Raw genomic sequence first — 15,903 nt, forward strand, 5'->3', positions numbered from 1 at the left:
CTCAGGGATCCTGGTCAGAGATGGCAGGTAACAAAGGAGCGCGCGAGAACTTCTATCAGGAAAAAGAAACCTAGAAATAAAGATCAAGATGAAGATTCGCACTCACTCCTTAGGCGTCATCTCAGCAATATCAAAACCATAGGCAAGAACAGAAGCCAACTCTGACCGCCCACTCCGAGGACCATCCCGAGGCACCGGTCGAGTCTTGATATGGTGAAAGACATGACCCAACAAGTCCACTACCTCACTCGCCCCCCAAGTGAGGTCAAGAATCTGCTGAACGGGTCGATCAGTGAAACACAAGTCGCTGATCATGCTGAAATCAAGAGGAGTCACCGTCATCTCTCCCCAAGCGAAGTGGAAAGTGTTGGTAGTATCCCAAAAATACTCCAACAACGCTCGGACGACTATCGAACCACAACCTCGGGGGCTGCGAAATCCCATAACTGCGGAATAAAAATTGCCTAACCAGCAGACTCCCACAAGGCGTTGGTAACAGGATCTCCTATGATGACCACGTATAGCCGGGGAATCAAATCTCTAGCTCCTGAACCATCGACTAATCCGGCAAGTGGACGGTAAGAAACATAATTCTCATGACAGAAAACTAACTTGTCTGGTGTCCACGAAGGTGGAGTCCACCTACCCTTTCTCGTAGAGGGGCGAGGCTCAGGCTCCATGGCATCATCTATATCCTCAGGAACCGAGGGAGTGTCCTCTCTCAAAGGCTGACACCGGCCACGAGTTGAAATATCTCGATCTCATTGTCTAGGAATGCTATTATGTTCAAAAAAAAGAAGGATAAAATCAACATACTTAGCATCATTTCCTAAGTTGTTTAATTATTTATTCAAAACAGCATTAACAGCTACCTTAAGTTGCATTTCCTATTATGCGCTAAATTTTTACCTCAAGGCTAAAAATTAGCAAAATAATAGAATCATTTATAGTACTTAGTTTCTCAATGACAAACTAATACTACAGTTCTCCTAATTACACGATACTACGTGCTCCATGACAATGTAGTACATACACAAAAACAGAGCATGTTTCGAAATTGCACAAAAACAATAGATTGGAACATCATAGCATGTTTTACAAGATCTGCAACAATTATATCATTATTTCAAGTGCAAGAAGCAACTAGAAATATCAAGGAACAACAATAACACCATTTCACGCACTAAGTAGTATCAAAAATGGTGATTTGCTCATTTCTTCACCTAATCATGCAAACTTGGTCTCAAATTGCTCACAAACCAACATACATTCCTATACAAGTTAATTCATGGCAAGAATTTTGACATAAAAGCTCAAAATGAAAAACCCCCAATTTGATTTTTTAAGGGTTTCATGCGAATATGGCTCATTTACAGCAAAATTTGAGATAAAAGGCAAGGAAACTTACATAGAACCTTGTAAGAATTCGAAAATGAGGAACTTTGCAAGAAATTTGAGCGAAAACGGTGAAGAATCGAGTGAGAAAAGCTTGAAAAACCGTGGCAGCAGCAAGCTCAAACTCGAACAACAGAAAATGAAAGTGAAATGAGGAAGAAACCGTGATTTTCGAATTTAAAGGCAACACAAAGGTGTCGTGACATGGTACACCACGACGTGTCACGGTAACTGGTGCCGTGTCACGGTACCACTTAACGTGGCGCGGCAAAATAGCTGGTCAAAGGCGCAGTAATGGAAAAATTCGAGCACACACGTGACTGTTTCAGCAAAAAAAAAAAGAGAAAAGAACCCCGCGCCACGAAAATACATGCCGTGTGACGACAAAAATTGTCGTGTCATAGAGCCCATTTATGGCCCACGTTCGGGGACAAACGGACCATTTACAGCCCACGTTCGGGGACAAGCGAACCATTTACAACCCACATTCGGGGACAATCAAACCATCTACGACCCATGTTCCGGGACAATCGAACTATCATCATTTTAGTAATCATCTTCTAGGCGAAGACGATTCACGGCGCAAGGTTCTCGATGCACAAAGACTTGCAATCTCATAATTAGACAAGTTTTTCCTCAAGCATGGAAAATTGTCAGTCGTTACCACCTCTCAAGGCGAAGAAGACAGCGATCATATCATCTGTCGACTTTCCTCAAGCATGGAAAGTATCTCAACAAACATCATCCGGTGGATTTCTTCAAGCATAGGAAACTGCCAAACTCATTTTCCACTGATCACTGGTGTCAGATACTATCGAACATATTTGCCACATATACAATGGTGTTAGATAAGCATTTCATCCCTTTACTCTTTTATTTGTGGAACTAACATTTTTCTACAGGTATCGGCTTATAAAGAGTGATTTAGGATCGAAAACATCTTAAATCATTCTCCGTCCCTATCGACTACTTTGGCTATCGTTTTCGAAACTGACGTTTCTACAAACTCAGTCAAAGGGGGGTTTTTGTAGATACCTAAAAATGTCTCCCCGAAACCAAACCCGATGATGAACAACCTTTCACCGCCACTATTGGTCGGGTCGAGTATTTAATCCCGAGAGTGCTTAAAATCTTTGTTCAATTAAACTCAGCTCACAAAATAGTCAACGGATCAATCCTAATGTTTAGTCAAAGCATAGTCCAATTTGTATTTTAGCCCGAACCCTTTCGCATTATTTATTAATTGAGCCCGATTAATGAATAATAAACCAAAATAGCCCGAAATTATGAAACGACACTAAAAAAAATACAGAGCTTAATTAGGTTAAAAATTGAATTTGGATGCATTTCGGAAAAGACAGTATACCGTGACACGGCGCCACGTGTCGCGCCATGGTGGAAGTTGCCTCGTCACGGCATCCTTTGCCGTGTCACGGTACACGTACCGTGACACAAGAATGTTTTGTGGTTTTCTCCGCGTACACCACTGCACGCGCTTTATCCATCTGAATATATCTAGGGCAAAATGGTGTCCCGCATCACGGTAATTTTTACCGTGTCACGGCAGCTACTGCCGTGTCGCGGCAGACATGCCGTGTCACGGTGCCCCAAAATTAGGGTTTTATCTTTTTAGGGTGTCGTGTGTTCCCCTACTCATTTCCTCTATAAATACAAGCCTCAGTTCGGGGAATAAAATAATTCTCTATTCTCTCTTCTATGCTCTAGCCTAAACACTAGCCTACCTTATTCTTCCACAATACTTCCTTTAAGCACTCCAAGGATTCCGTACTTTACCCGAGGTTCTGTCTTTATACCAAGGCGTGAAAGGTATAACTGTTTGAGGGTTTAGCCCCAAATCAACCTTAATATAATTTAATTTCAATTATTGTTTTATTAATTTTCTTGAAGTTACTACCACGTTAATTATTTTGTATAGTTGCAAGCAAACAAAATCAAAGTAAGGGAATCATGTTCCTTTTATTTAAATTATTTTTCTAACAATTTTTATTATGTTTGTCGCATACTAATTGTTGGACTAATGTTAAATTGCTTCCAATATTAATGTTTATTTTATTATATTTATGATCACCATATTGCATGTTCAAAGGGAATATGTAATTGAAAATCTCGCCTAATAAGATAATTTGGACGATCGGTTTAGGTTCCTTTTTAATCTTATTCTAAATTAAAGTGATCAAAATATTTTAGAATTATGTGTTGCATTAATATTCAACCAATTTAGCATAATAATAGTTTGGAGCGAATTGAATCTTTTTTTGCATGCCTTTGAGATCGCAGGGAATACTTTTCACAATAAGAATCGAGTAGAGGCCAATACGGGCGAATGTGGCTCCATGACTCACTTTGTACCATCATCCCCGATCCTCCTTTCATGGTTTCGAACCATATGGAGTTAGTAATCTCATGGATTATGAATGGGGTGTAACCTTCACAGGTCAATCGTTGTTGCCTTTCGTTGTCCCTTTATTCGTGGTTGCCTTTAATGATCCGTAAACGGTTTACAATTTCCTTAAAAACTTGTTGGCGGCTCGCTACTTTCCTTGTCCCTAATCATATTATGTCAATTCCCACTTCCTATGAGTGCCAATATTATTCACACATGCTTAACGTAGGAGCACTTCAAACGACGCCTACACCAATATGTATTGATGACACACTAAGCATATACCTTAAGAATTCTTGCAAAGATGTCTACGTGCGACTTGAAGGTTCCTTAGGCATGATCACTCGTATCATAAGCAGAAAAAGGCTTTCGATGGGACAGTGGAAGAGGAGACTGCGCCTAGACCATTGACCGTTGATGAGGTTTACGCTCGAGTTAAGGGTATAGGAATGGTGTTTGGAAAATCTGAAAAAGTTGCAGTCTTAACTGCTCTCTTTAAAAAAGAATCAATCTTTTGGAAGCTTCCGTACTGGAAAGAACATGACATAAGGTACTGTCTTGATGTGATGCATATAGAGAAGAATGTGTGTGATGCACATTTGGGAACGCTGATGAATATTCAAGGCAAAACAAAGGATGGAAAGGGTGTACGGTTAGATTTGTAAGAGATGGGGATTCGTCCAGAATTGTGGGCTCGGGAAAAGGTTAGAAAGGGAAAGGTTAGACAGGGAAAGGAACCGGGAAAGGAAAATGAAAATGTTTCGAAAAAAGGGAAGGGAAAGGGAAAGGGAAAGGCCACGGATGCGTCAAAGATTAAAGATGATGGTAAAGCCAAGGATAAAAAGACTTATTTACCTCCGGCTTGCTACACATTGTCAAGGGTATAAAAACGAATGTTTTGTGCATGTCAGAACGACATTAAGGTTCTATCAGGGTACGCATCTAACTTGAATAGATTTGTATCCTTGAACGGAGTCCATGATTGTCACATTATGATGCAAGTATTCCTACCAATTGCAATACATGGTATTTTACCGAAGCACGTGAGGGAAGCTATTACAAGCCTTTTTTCGTTTTTTAATACAATATGCAGTAAAGTTCTTAATCCTTGTAGCACGTGAGCGTTCGATTGGGTAGATGGAGCGTGAATTCCCAAAGGGTTATGGCCATATGTAGAACACATATGGGTTCAGAAAAGTGAGAAAAACTCAATCTGGAAGTACAATCGAGCAAACAGTACTAAAACTGGTCAAAACAAGAAGGTAGATTTCTTGCTCGGTATTGGAAGAACATAGCGCGAGACAACAGAGTCTGTCGGAAGATGTTGACTCTGTCGCCACGCAATATTGCTGTCGAACAGCAACAGGGCCATCGGACTGCAACAAGCTCTGTTTTCTCAGCGCCAGTTCCTACATGCCTCGGCAGCTTTCTGTTCTTAGAATTTTCTAGTTTTTCGCTAGGTTATTTCGGTTTTAGATGTGAAAGATATTTCCCAAATTTCCTACATGTAAAATCCTATGTTTTTGACGAATTACGGATGGTCTATCCAATGCGGACCTTTTTACGCTTATGCTAATAATGTCAATAAAAATTACGCACATGAATACTTAGAACTTTTCGAGTCTCATTCACTCATTCTAAATTATTGCCAAAATAAATTTTAGGAATTAAAATAAAAATCCTCCCCAGTGGAGTCGCCAAAAAACTGTAGGGAATATTTCAAGCATCCCACTCTTGAGCCCCACTGTGATCATACACTTAAGTATGGTGGCGTCCAAAGGGAAGGAAGCTAGAGCAAAAGAGTCGCAACCAAGTTTTAGGAACTTGTAAACCGTTCACAGGGTGAAGATTACACCCCTTCACGATCCATGAGATCGCTAACTCCATAGTGGTCTGGAACCATGACTGGATATTCGGGGATGAAGGTACAAATCCAACCTAAAAGAGATTGAACCTGCCCTAATAATAGGCCTCTACTCTATTCTTCTCATATTCATATGCGCAATCTGACTAACATACAATCAATATATTAATCCTAAACCTGTTTAATCTATGTTGGTTGAATATTAATGCACAAACAAAACTACTATTGGTGATCACTTGAATTAAAATCACATTAGCCTAAACAAGATTATTAATTATCTTATTAAGCGTATTTACAAGTACAAATTCCCTTTAAACCTGCAAGAGAGGGCGTGATCAAGCAATAACAATAATTATCAAGCAACATAACAATAACAACAATCACATAATTTTAATCTCAAAGCATAATAATAATAGCAAGATCCTAGGCATGATACTAACATGATTAATAACAAATCCTAGCATGTCACTAAACAATAAAGATCAAATCTTTATCCCTAACATGATACTAGCATGATAGAAGAAATAGGAAGCAACCTAAACATGATACTAGAAAGCAATAAAAGAATCCTAACATGATACTAGGAATTAAAATAATCTAAGCATGATTTCTAAAGATATATAGCAATAAAAACAACTTAATTTGTTGCCTCGTATCTCTTTCTAATAACAAAATACACACGTTAGTAACTTCAAGGAAAATATTAAACCAAACAATTAATTTTAATAATTGAAATAGGGATTTAGGACCAAACCCTCATAAATTATCAATCTTTCACGTCTAGGGCAAAGGCAACTTCGAGCTTGGCTAGGTGTGTATAAGTCTCGTGAATGCGGTATTTTATTGAAAAGGGAAGGCTTGAGAGAGAGAAAGAATAAGCTATTAACTTGAGAGAGAAGAGAATAGAACTAGATGATTGTTAATGATTGTTTGTTGATTGAAAACGAGGAGATACGACCCTATTTATAAGAAAAATAGTCCGGAAACGATTAGAAAAAGACCGAATCCTATTAGGAGTAAAACCGCCTCTGTCGCAGAACGACGGAGTCCAGCACGATGCGACAGACTTGTCACCATGCGACAAGCTTGTCGTTCAGCGCCGGTTTTGTAGTTCCGCGCTGATTCACGCGTTTTCTAAAAATTTTTACGGAATCCTTAATCTAATTAAACCCCATTAACAACATCCGTACTTATCTTTTAAAAATCAAATTTAATCTTCTTAAAACACTTGTTTTAATCCAAATAGAATTCTTATTTTCATAAAAGATATAATTATTATTCCTAATCCCATTAGAACTCAAAATAACCTTCTGGATTATTGTAGAGGATTAAAATCAATCCTAATAAATTTAGGAATATTAATTAATGGACCCTCCACTAGGTCATTGGGCCATAAAACAATTTCAGGCCCAATTTAGTATTTCGGCCATAACTTTCTCGTTATTCATCGGAATTGGGCTTATAATATATCGTTAGAAAGCTCTTTCTGAGCCCAATCTAACTACACTATTATTGGACCCTATCATAGACCAAACTAAATTAGATTGGATATTTTCATAAATAAATTCATTTTTGAAAACAGAAAGAAGAGAATATTTTATTAAAAACAACGCATCACAAGACTTTCCACACTTTCACTTTGTTCGAATAATCAAGTGACGTGAAAGGTACTCATCACTAGGTTTGGTTTTGGGGAGACACAATTAGGTGTCTACATGATGCTAAATTGGTTGAATATTAATGCAACACATAATTCTAAAATATTATGATCACTTCGATTAAATAACAAGATTAAAAAAGAACCTAAACCGGTCGTCCAAATTATCTTATTAGGCATGATATTTCAATTGCATATTCCCTTTAACATGCAATATGGTGATCATAATAACAATAGAATAAACAATAATATTGGAAGCAATTTAACAATAATATCATTAGTCAAATTAAATATAAATAAACTTAATCATGATACTGGCAATATTAAAGTAAAATAAGTAATTAAATTAATTAATTACTCACATTTCACGCGCTCTTTTAAAAGAATACATCATGAATAAATCGTTAGTAACTTCAATAAAAATATAAATCAAATTGAAATAACAAAAGTAAAAAGTAGAGTTGATTTGGTCCAAACCCTCAGTCAATTCTACCTTTCATGCCTTGGTTTAAGGACAGAACCTCGGGTCAAGTATGGACTCCTTGGAGTGCTTAGGGGATGTATGGTGGAAGAATAGGGAGGCTAGTGTTTAGGCTAAAGAGGGAGAAGGGAATGATTTTTGGTGTAAGGAGAGAGAGAATGATTTTTGGTGCCCCGAAACTGAGGAAATCAGGTTTGTATTTATAGAGGAGACGAGCAGTGGGATACACAGAACCCTAGAAAAGATAAGAGTTGCAGTAAAAACCCTAATTGGGCACCGTGACACGGTATGGGGCACCGTGTCACGGCAATGTCCACCGTGACGCGGCACATAGCGCCGTGTCATGGTGCACAATTCGGCCAAAAAACGTGCAGATTCATAAAGCGCGTAAAGAAAACACTGAGAAGACACGTGAAAGCACCGTGACACGGCACTAGTCCACCGTGGCACGGTATAGCACATTGTGTCGTGGTGTACAGTTTGCCTAAAAAGTGTCCAGGTTCATAAGCGCGTGAGAAAAAACGCGGAATAGAAACGGGAAAGCACCATGTCACGGTATGTGTACCATGAAACGGTGCAGAATATTGTGTCACAGTACCAAGCACCATGACACGAAAGCAATTGCCGCAACGCGGTAATTCCCTTTTTTTACGCGTTTTTAAAACTATGTAACTTTTTATCCGTAACTTGGAATAAGGCATATAATATATCATTGGAAAGCTTATCAAGTCTACTTTCCAACCCAATTAGAATAAGGTCAAAATCATTTTTATATTTTAAGATATGGCCATTTTAGTGAAAGGGTATCGGTTTTGGGCCGAGTTTAGTGTTTGGCTCATATCTTCTTCATTTTAAATCAGAATTGGGCTTATGATATATCATTGCAAAGATTTTTTGAAAGGCCCATCCAACCAAATAATAATTGGATCAAAATTATAGGGCTACAAAATCAGTTTCTCTCGGTTTAGGAAAGTGAGCTAGGAATTAAATTGGTTTATGAAATGTATTGCGAATGAATATGGATTTAAGCACTCCAAAGGTTAAATACTCAATGAAAGGTTGTTCATCATTGGGTTTTGTTTTGGGGATACATTTATAGGTGTCTACAAAAGCCCCCACTTTGACTGAGTTTGTAGAAACATCGGTTTCGAAAACGATAGTCAAAGTAGTCGATAGGGACGGAGAATGATTTAAGACGTTCTGCGATCCTAAATCACTCTTTATACACCAATACCTGCAGAAAAATGTTAGTTCCACAGGTAAAAGAGTAAAGGGATAGAATTCTTATCTGACACCATTGTATCGGTGGCAAATATGTTCGATAGTATCTAACACCAATGTATCGGTCTGCGATCCTAAATCACTCTTTATACACCAATACCTGCAGAAAAATGTTAGTTCCACAGGTAAAAGAGTAAAGGGATAGAATTCTTATCTGACACCATTGTATCGGTGGCAAATATGTTCGATAGTATCTAAAACCAATGTATCGGTGGCAAATGAGTTTGGTAGCTTTCTATGTTCGATAGTATCTAAAACCAATGTATCGTTGCCACTTCTTCGCCTGGAGAGGTGGCAACGACAGACAATTTTCCATGCTTGAGGAAAAACTTGCCTGGTGATGAGATTGTAAGTCTATATGTATCGAGAACCTTGCGCCGTGAATCGTCTTCGCCTGGGAGATGATCACTATATATTTGAAAAATGATGATGGTTCGATTGTCTTCGAACGTGGGCTATATATGGTTCGCTTGTCCCCGAACGTGGGCTGTAGATGGTTCGTTTGTCCCCTAACGTGGGCTATAAATGGTTCGCTTGTCCCCGAATGTGGGCTGTACATATTTCGCTTATCCCCAAACGTGGGCTGTAGATGGTTCGTTTGTCCCCGAACGTGGGCTGTAGATGGTTCTCTTGTCCCCGAACGTGGGTTGTAGATGGTTCGCTTGTCCTAGAATGTGGGTTGTAGATGGTTTGTTTATCCCCGAACGTGGGCTGTATATGGTTCACTTGTCCCCGAACGTGGGTTGTAGATGGTTCGATTGTCCCCGAACGTGGGCTGTAGATGGTTCGCTTATCCCCAAACGTGGGATGTAGATGGTTCTCTTGTCCCCTAACGTGGGCTGTAGATGGTTCGCTTGTCCCCGAACGTGGGATGTAGATGAGACCTGCAAAATAAAATTTGCTAAGGGACTCGTATAGACTATGATTGACTTGACCAACTGACTTAACCAAGCTTGACTTGACATGACATGACATGACATGTGTATGACTTGTAATTGTGTGTGTATGTGTATGATTTGAGTGTGTGTGCAGACACAAGAAAATGAAAATGCAAAAGAAAAAAAATTTTGTCATTTTTGTCATGAATGGAGGGTATCGACTTTCTCCCGAAAAAGAAAGACGTGAAAAATGAAGTTTTGATTTCAAATTCTCTCGATGAGAAAATTTTGAAAATTTTTTTGAACTTCCCCAGAAGAAAAAATATGAAAAAAGAAAGGAAGTTTAAAACTTCCCTGTTGAGCAAATAGAGAAAAGCGAGATAAATCGCATAGATATTATGTTCGTCAAATTGAATTGCTCGTCTTGAAAGTAATGTATGCATAATGAATGTTTATAGGCCAGGAGGCTAAGGACAATTATATCATGTGACACGATAGATGAATGAACTTAGATCATGGAGCTAAGCATCATATATGGTGTAAAGAAACGATCTTGAACATCACTGAGGTTTGGAAGCTAAGCACTTATATAGATGAAGTGATTGTTGAGTATTGCATAATGAACGTTGCTTAGGTCAAGGATCTAAGCACGATATGCTTTGTATTATTACAAATCATTGATATATAAATGTTTCTAAACACATTATGCGATTCGTGAAACAATGAATATTGCTCAAGTCAGGAAGCTAAGCAAGTATACAATGTTTCTTTTAATGAGTGTTGTCTTGAAAGATGATGAAGCATGCGTGGTAGGGGAACAAGATTTCATGATAAAGGGTTCCTAAGGGAAGGATAATATGGATATGTATGTGTAAAAGAAGTGTGTGAATATGATACTGGGTGAGGCTGCAAAGGTTGTGGCGGGGGAAATAGATGTGAGAAGAGTCGAGATGGTGACTCTTTGGGCTGGTTAGGCAAAGTGACATGGGTTCAAACCCCCCTAGTCTAGCTCTAGATGGACAGGGTCATAGGGATAAGTATTGGAAATGACTCAATCATGTGTGAAATGTGGATATGAATATGAATGTGGTCGCACCTCATTGTGAGGTTGCCTACGTATCCGTTAGGAATTAGGCCGAACGTAGCTCTAACCAAACTTTGCACAAGTGTATGTACACCTTAAAGAGGTCTTTCAAGGGTTGTGATGTGGTTAAGCTAATAGGTGAAGAAGAAAGGGTAAAAAAGGCTCAAGACCCGAGGTAAGCCCCCCAAGGTGTGTAATTGTGAATTTGGAAATTTTGAATTCGCAAGTTTTATTTTTCACATTTTTTTTACTTTGAATTTCTTTTATTTTTTATTATTTGAATCAATGTAGGCAATCTCGGATCATGCGGTCCATCATTCACTTAGCATTCATGTTTCTTAGGCACGGTACCAAGCACTCGATGAGAGACGCAATTTGAGACGTGTTCATATGAAAGACATTGGAACACTTGCCCTTAGACATTGTTTTATTATTGCTTTGCTTTCTTTGTTTTTTTTGAACTTGCTTTTGAACGTTACAAAAATTTTGCACACCTTCCCATCCCAAGGTTAAGTGAATGTGTGTTGAACAAATGAAGGTCAAACATTAGACGAGACTCAAAGTGGTTAATGAAGAAAGGGAGTGTGTGTTTGAATGGTTAGTGGAAAAAATGGGTTGCAAAGGTGCCTCAAATCATTGGTGTACCTTGTGTTCGGTTCGGAAATTGATTTTTTTTTTTTTTTTTTTTTTTTTTGTAAAATGATCGAGATGTAAAGAATACTCAATTTATTGATGAAAATGGTGAATAAGCTAACAAAATTATCAAATTACAAAAAGGGAAATCTATGCTAGACTTGAATTGGGGAAAGGGAAACTAATAAAAAGAAGAAATCATGAAATCTCGCGCGAAGGGCTCGTCGTGCGCCTTGTCTTCATTGCTGCTTGTCACTTCTTACCACCTGGAGTGACGGGAAGTTTGTTGGCATCTACTAAGTCTTGAATGACGTCCTTTAAATTCCAGCATTGTTCGGTAGAGTGACCCCTTCCAAGATGGTACTTGCAATAGGCATTGGGATTCCATTTGGCTCTCCTTTCTTCAGGTTTTGGCTCTGGAAATCGCCCAATAGGTGTGATCAAGCCTTGACCGTAGAGGTGATCAAAGGCCGCATCATAAGTCATTCCTAAAGGAGTGTAAGTTCTCCTTTTCTTGGGCAATGGAGCATCAAGAGCTAACACTTCATTGAGATTGTAGACACCTAATTTTGTCTCCCCAAAACCAAACCCAGTGATGAGTACCTTTCACGTCATTTGATTATTCGAGCGAAGTGAAAGTGTGAAAAGTCTTGTGATGTGGTTGTTTTAGTAAAATAACTCTTCTTTCTGTTTTTGAAAATGTACTTTATTTATTAAAAATGTCCAGTCCAATTTAGTTTGGTCCATGATAAAGGTTCAACAACAGTGTAGTTGGGTTGGGCTCGAAAAGAGCTTTCCAACGATATATTATAAGACCAATTCCGATGAATAATGAGGAAGTTATGGCCCAAATACTAAATTAGGTCTTAAATGGTTTTATGGCCCAATGATCTAGTGGAGGGCCCATTAATTAATATTCCTAAAGTTATTAGGATTGATTTTAATCTTCTAGAATAATCTAGGAGGTTGTTTTGAGTTCTAATAGGATTAGGAATAATATTTATATCTTTTATGAGATAAGAATTCTATTTGGATTAAAACAAGTGTTTTTAAAGAGATTAAATCTGATTTTCAGATGATAAGTACGGACGTTGTTCATTGAATTTAATTAGATTAAGGATTCCGTACAAATTTTTAGAAAACGCGTGAATCAGCGCAGAACGACAAAACTGGCGCTGAACGACATGCCTGTCGCACAGCGACAGGTCTGTCACATCGCGCTGGACTCTATCATTCTGCGACAGAGGCGGTTTTACTCCTAATAGAATTCGGTCTTTTTCTGATCATTTTTGGACTATTTTTCTTATAAATTGGGTCGTATTTCCCCGTTTTTATTCATTCACAACCAATAAACAGTCATCAACAATCATCCATCATCTTTCTCTCTCTTAAGCTGATAGCTTTTCTTTCTCCCTGTTCTAAGCCTTCCCCTTTCAAAATATAATATTCCTCATTCACGAGTTCTAGACACACCTAGCCAAGCTCGAAGTTTCCTTCTCCCTAGACGTGAAAGGTTGATAATTTCTGAGGGTTTGGTCCCATATCCCTATTTCAATTATTTAAATTAATTGTTTGATTTAATTATTTCCTTGAAGTTACTAACGTGTGTATTGTTTTGTTAGAAAGAGATACAAGGCATCGAAGTAAGTAATTTAATTGCTTAATTATTCTTTTGATATAGAAATCATGTTCCTTATATTATTTTGATTTATAGTATCATGTTAGGGTGTCTTTATGATTCCTAGTATCATGTTTAGGGTATTAACTAATATTTCTAATATCATGTATGTTTCTAGTATCATGTTTAGGTTGCTTCCTATTTTCTTATATCATGTTAGTATCATGTTAGGGATAAAGCTTTGATCTTTACTGTTTAGTGACATGCTAAGATTTGTTATTAATCATATTAGTATCACGCCTAGGATCTTGCTACTATTATTATGCTTTGAGAATATTATTATGATGATGATGATTATTATTATTGTTGCTTGATATTATTGTTGTTGCTTGATCACGCCCTCTCTTGCAGGTTTAAAGGGAATTTTTACTTGTAATCACGCTTAATAAGATAATTAATAATCTTGTTTAGGCTAATGTGATTTTAATTCAAGTGATCGCCAATAATAGATTTGTTTGTGCATTAATATTCAACCAACATAGATTAAACAGGTTTAGGGTTAATATATTGATTGTATGTTAGTCAGAAAGCTCACATGAATATGAGAAGAATAAAGTAGAGGCCTATTATTAGGGCAGGTTCAATCTCTTTTAGGTTGGATTTGTACCTTCATCCCCGAATATCCAGTCATAGTTCCAATCCACTATGGAGTTAGCGATCTCATGGATCGTGAAGGGGTGTAATCTTCACCCTGTGAACGGTTTACAAGTTCCTACAACTTGTTGGCGACTCTTTTGCTCTAGCTTCCTTCCCTTTGGACGCCACCATGCTTAAGTGTATGATCACAGTGGGGCTCAAGGTGGGATGCTTGAAATATTCCCTACAGAGATCAACTTTGCTTATATTATTGGCAGCATTTTCGTGCTTAGAAGACGAAGAAGAAGGAAGGTCGTTCTTCTTATTTTTCCAAGTGTTATTATTATTACTACCAGCAGTCTTTACTATCTCGTCCTCGATGTTGATGCCGATATCATATACCGCTTTGAAAGTGTTCGATGGCAGAAATTTGAGATGTTCCCTATACTTGTAAGTTAGGTTCTAGATGAAGAGGCGAACCATTTCTTTTTCTTTGGGGGGATCTACTTAGAGTGCAGTTGTTTCCCTTCACCTGTTCAAATAAGCAGTAAAGCCTGCATTCTCTTTCTGTTTGAGAATGGAGAGTTCACGCTCAGAAGTTCTGGCTTGAATGTTACATTTGTAACGATTCATGAAACTTTCGGTGACATCTTGCCAAGTTGCAATGTTCTTGGCATCGAGAGAATAAAACCATTGCTGACAAGCATGCTCTAAGGAGAGAGGGAACACCGTAGGGAATAGTGTTACGTCCAATTCCTTGAGAGCCATGATTGCAGAGAAGGCCTTCAAGTGGAACGTTGGGTTGTCAGTAGGCTTAAACTTAGGGATGTCAGTGGTGGAAAACTTCTCAGGGAATTTTTCCTTGATAGCCAAAGAAGTTGCTGGTTGCTCCACATAGTGAAGTCCTCATAAATCTTACTCACTTGTTCCTTGATTTTGTCCATCGCGGCCATATGACATTATTTTGCTCCATGGTGGTGACCTTTGTAGTGAGGGTTTGCATCATGGCAGACAGTGCCTCGATGGATTTGTTGATGTTCTCAATATCTTCCTTAGTGGCCATTGGAACGAATTGAAAGTAGTTTGAAGGTGATAAGTGGTGTTGAGATGGCGAAATTTTCTTTGAACGCCTCTTAGATCTGAGGGATTGTTGCGGTAATGACTCGAACCGTATTAATCTACCCCTGCTCCTTGACCAAGTACTGTGTAATAAAACAATTCACTTAATTGTTTAACTCATTGCTCAAGATAGGAAAGGAAGGGGAAAAAATAGACATTTGAAAACATGTGAGAAAAAACTCCACTCATTTTTTATTATGACGAAAAAAAGGGGTGCATGAACCTAGTATACGACATAAACGACATGGTGCACGACTCGAGTCGGGAAATAAAGAAAGTGTGTGGACTATACTTGACTCGTGAGTGATTAAATGATGTTATAAGACTCGTGGTATGATCGCATGGCTAGACATGTAAACAATAACCAAAATGACTGCGCAAGGACCAAATTAGCCCGGAAGGCTAAAAAAAAGCTGACTGGACTTATTCCCTGGGCACTGTGACACGGTGCCACTGTCGTGACACGGCGAACTGTATCGCGTTGCGGTACAAGCTGCCGTGACATGGCACTGATTGCCGTGACGCGGCATTTTTTACCATGGCGCGGTGATCAGTTGCAGGTATTTTTGTGTGTTTTTTCCAGTTTTTTTATTTTTTTTATTTTAGTGTTTACGCTAATTACTAAGTGAGTACGGTCCATTGGCATTAGTTAGTCATAAAATAAACCACCATAGACAAAGAAAACTCGTTAAGGTTAAGATCAAAACGATCACACATAGGGCACGTAGGCACAATGATGCAAAGAAGAGTTCGCAACCTAAGGTTAAGTTCTATGTTCCACTATGGTCAGGTTCATTTGGTGTCAAAAGGGTACCATGGTTAAGAGTTTGGACGTGTTAGCAAGGCAGTCTCC

Source organism: Chenopodium album, chromosome 10, assembly GCF_948465745.1.
Source record: "Chenopodium album chromosome 10, dcCheAlbu1.1, whole genome shotgun sequence".
In the NCBI taxonomy this organism is placed as follows: domain Eukaryota; kingdom Viridiplantae; phylum Streptophyta; class Magnoliopsida; order Caryophyllales; family Amaranthaceae; genus Chenopodium; species Chenopodium album.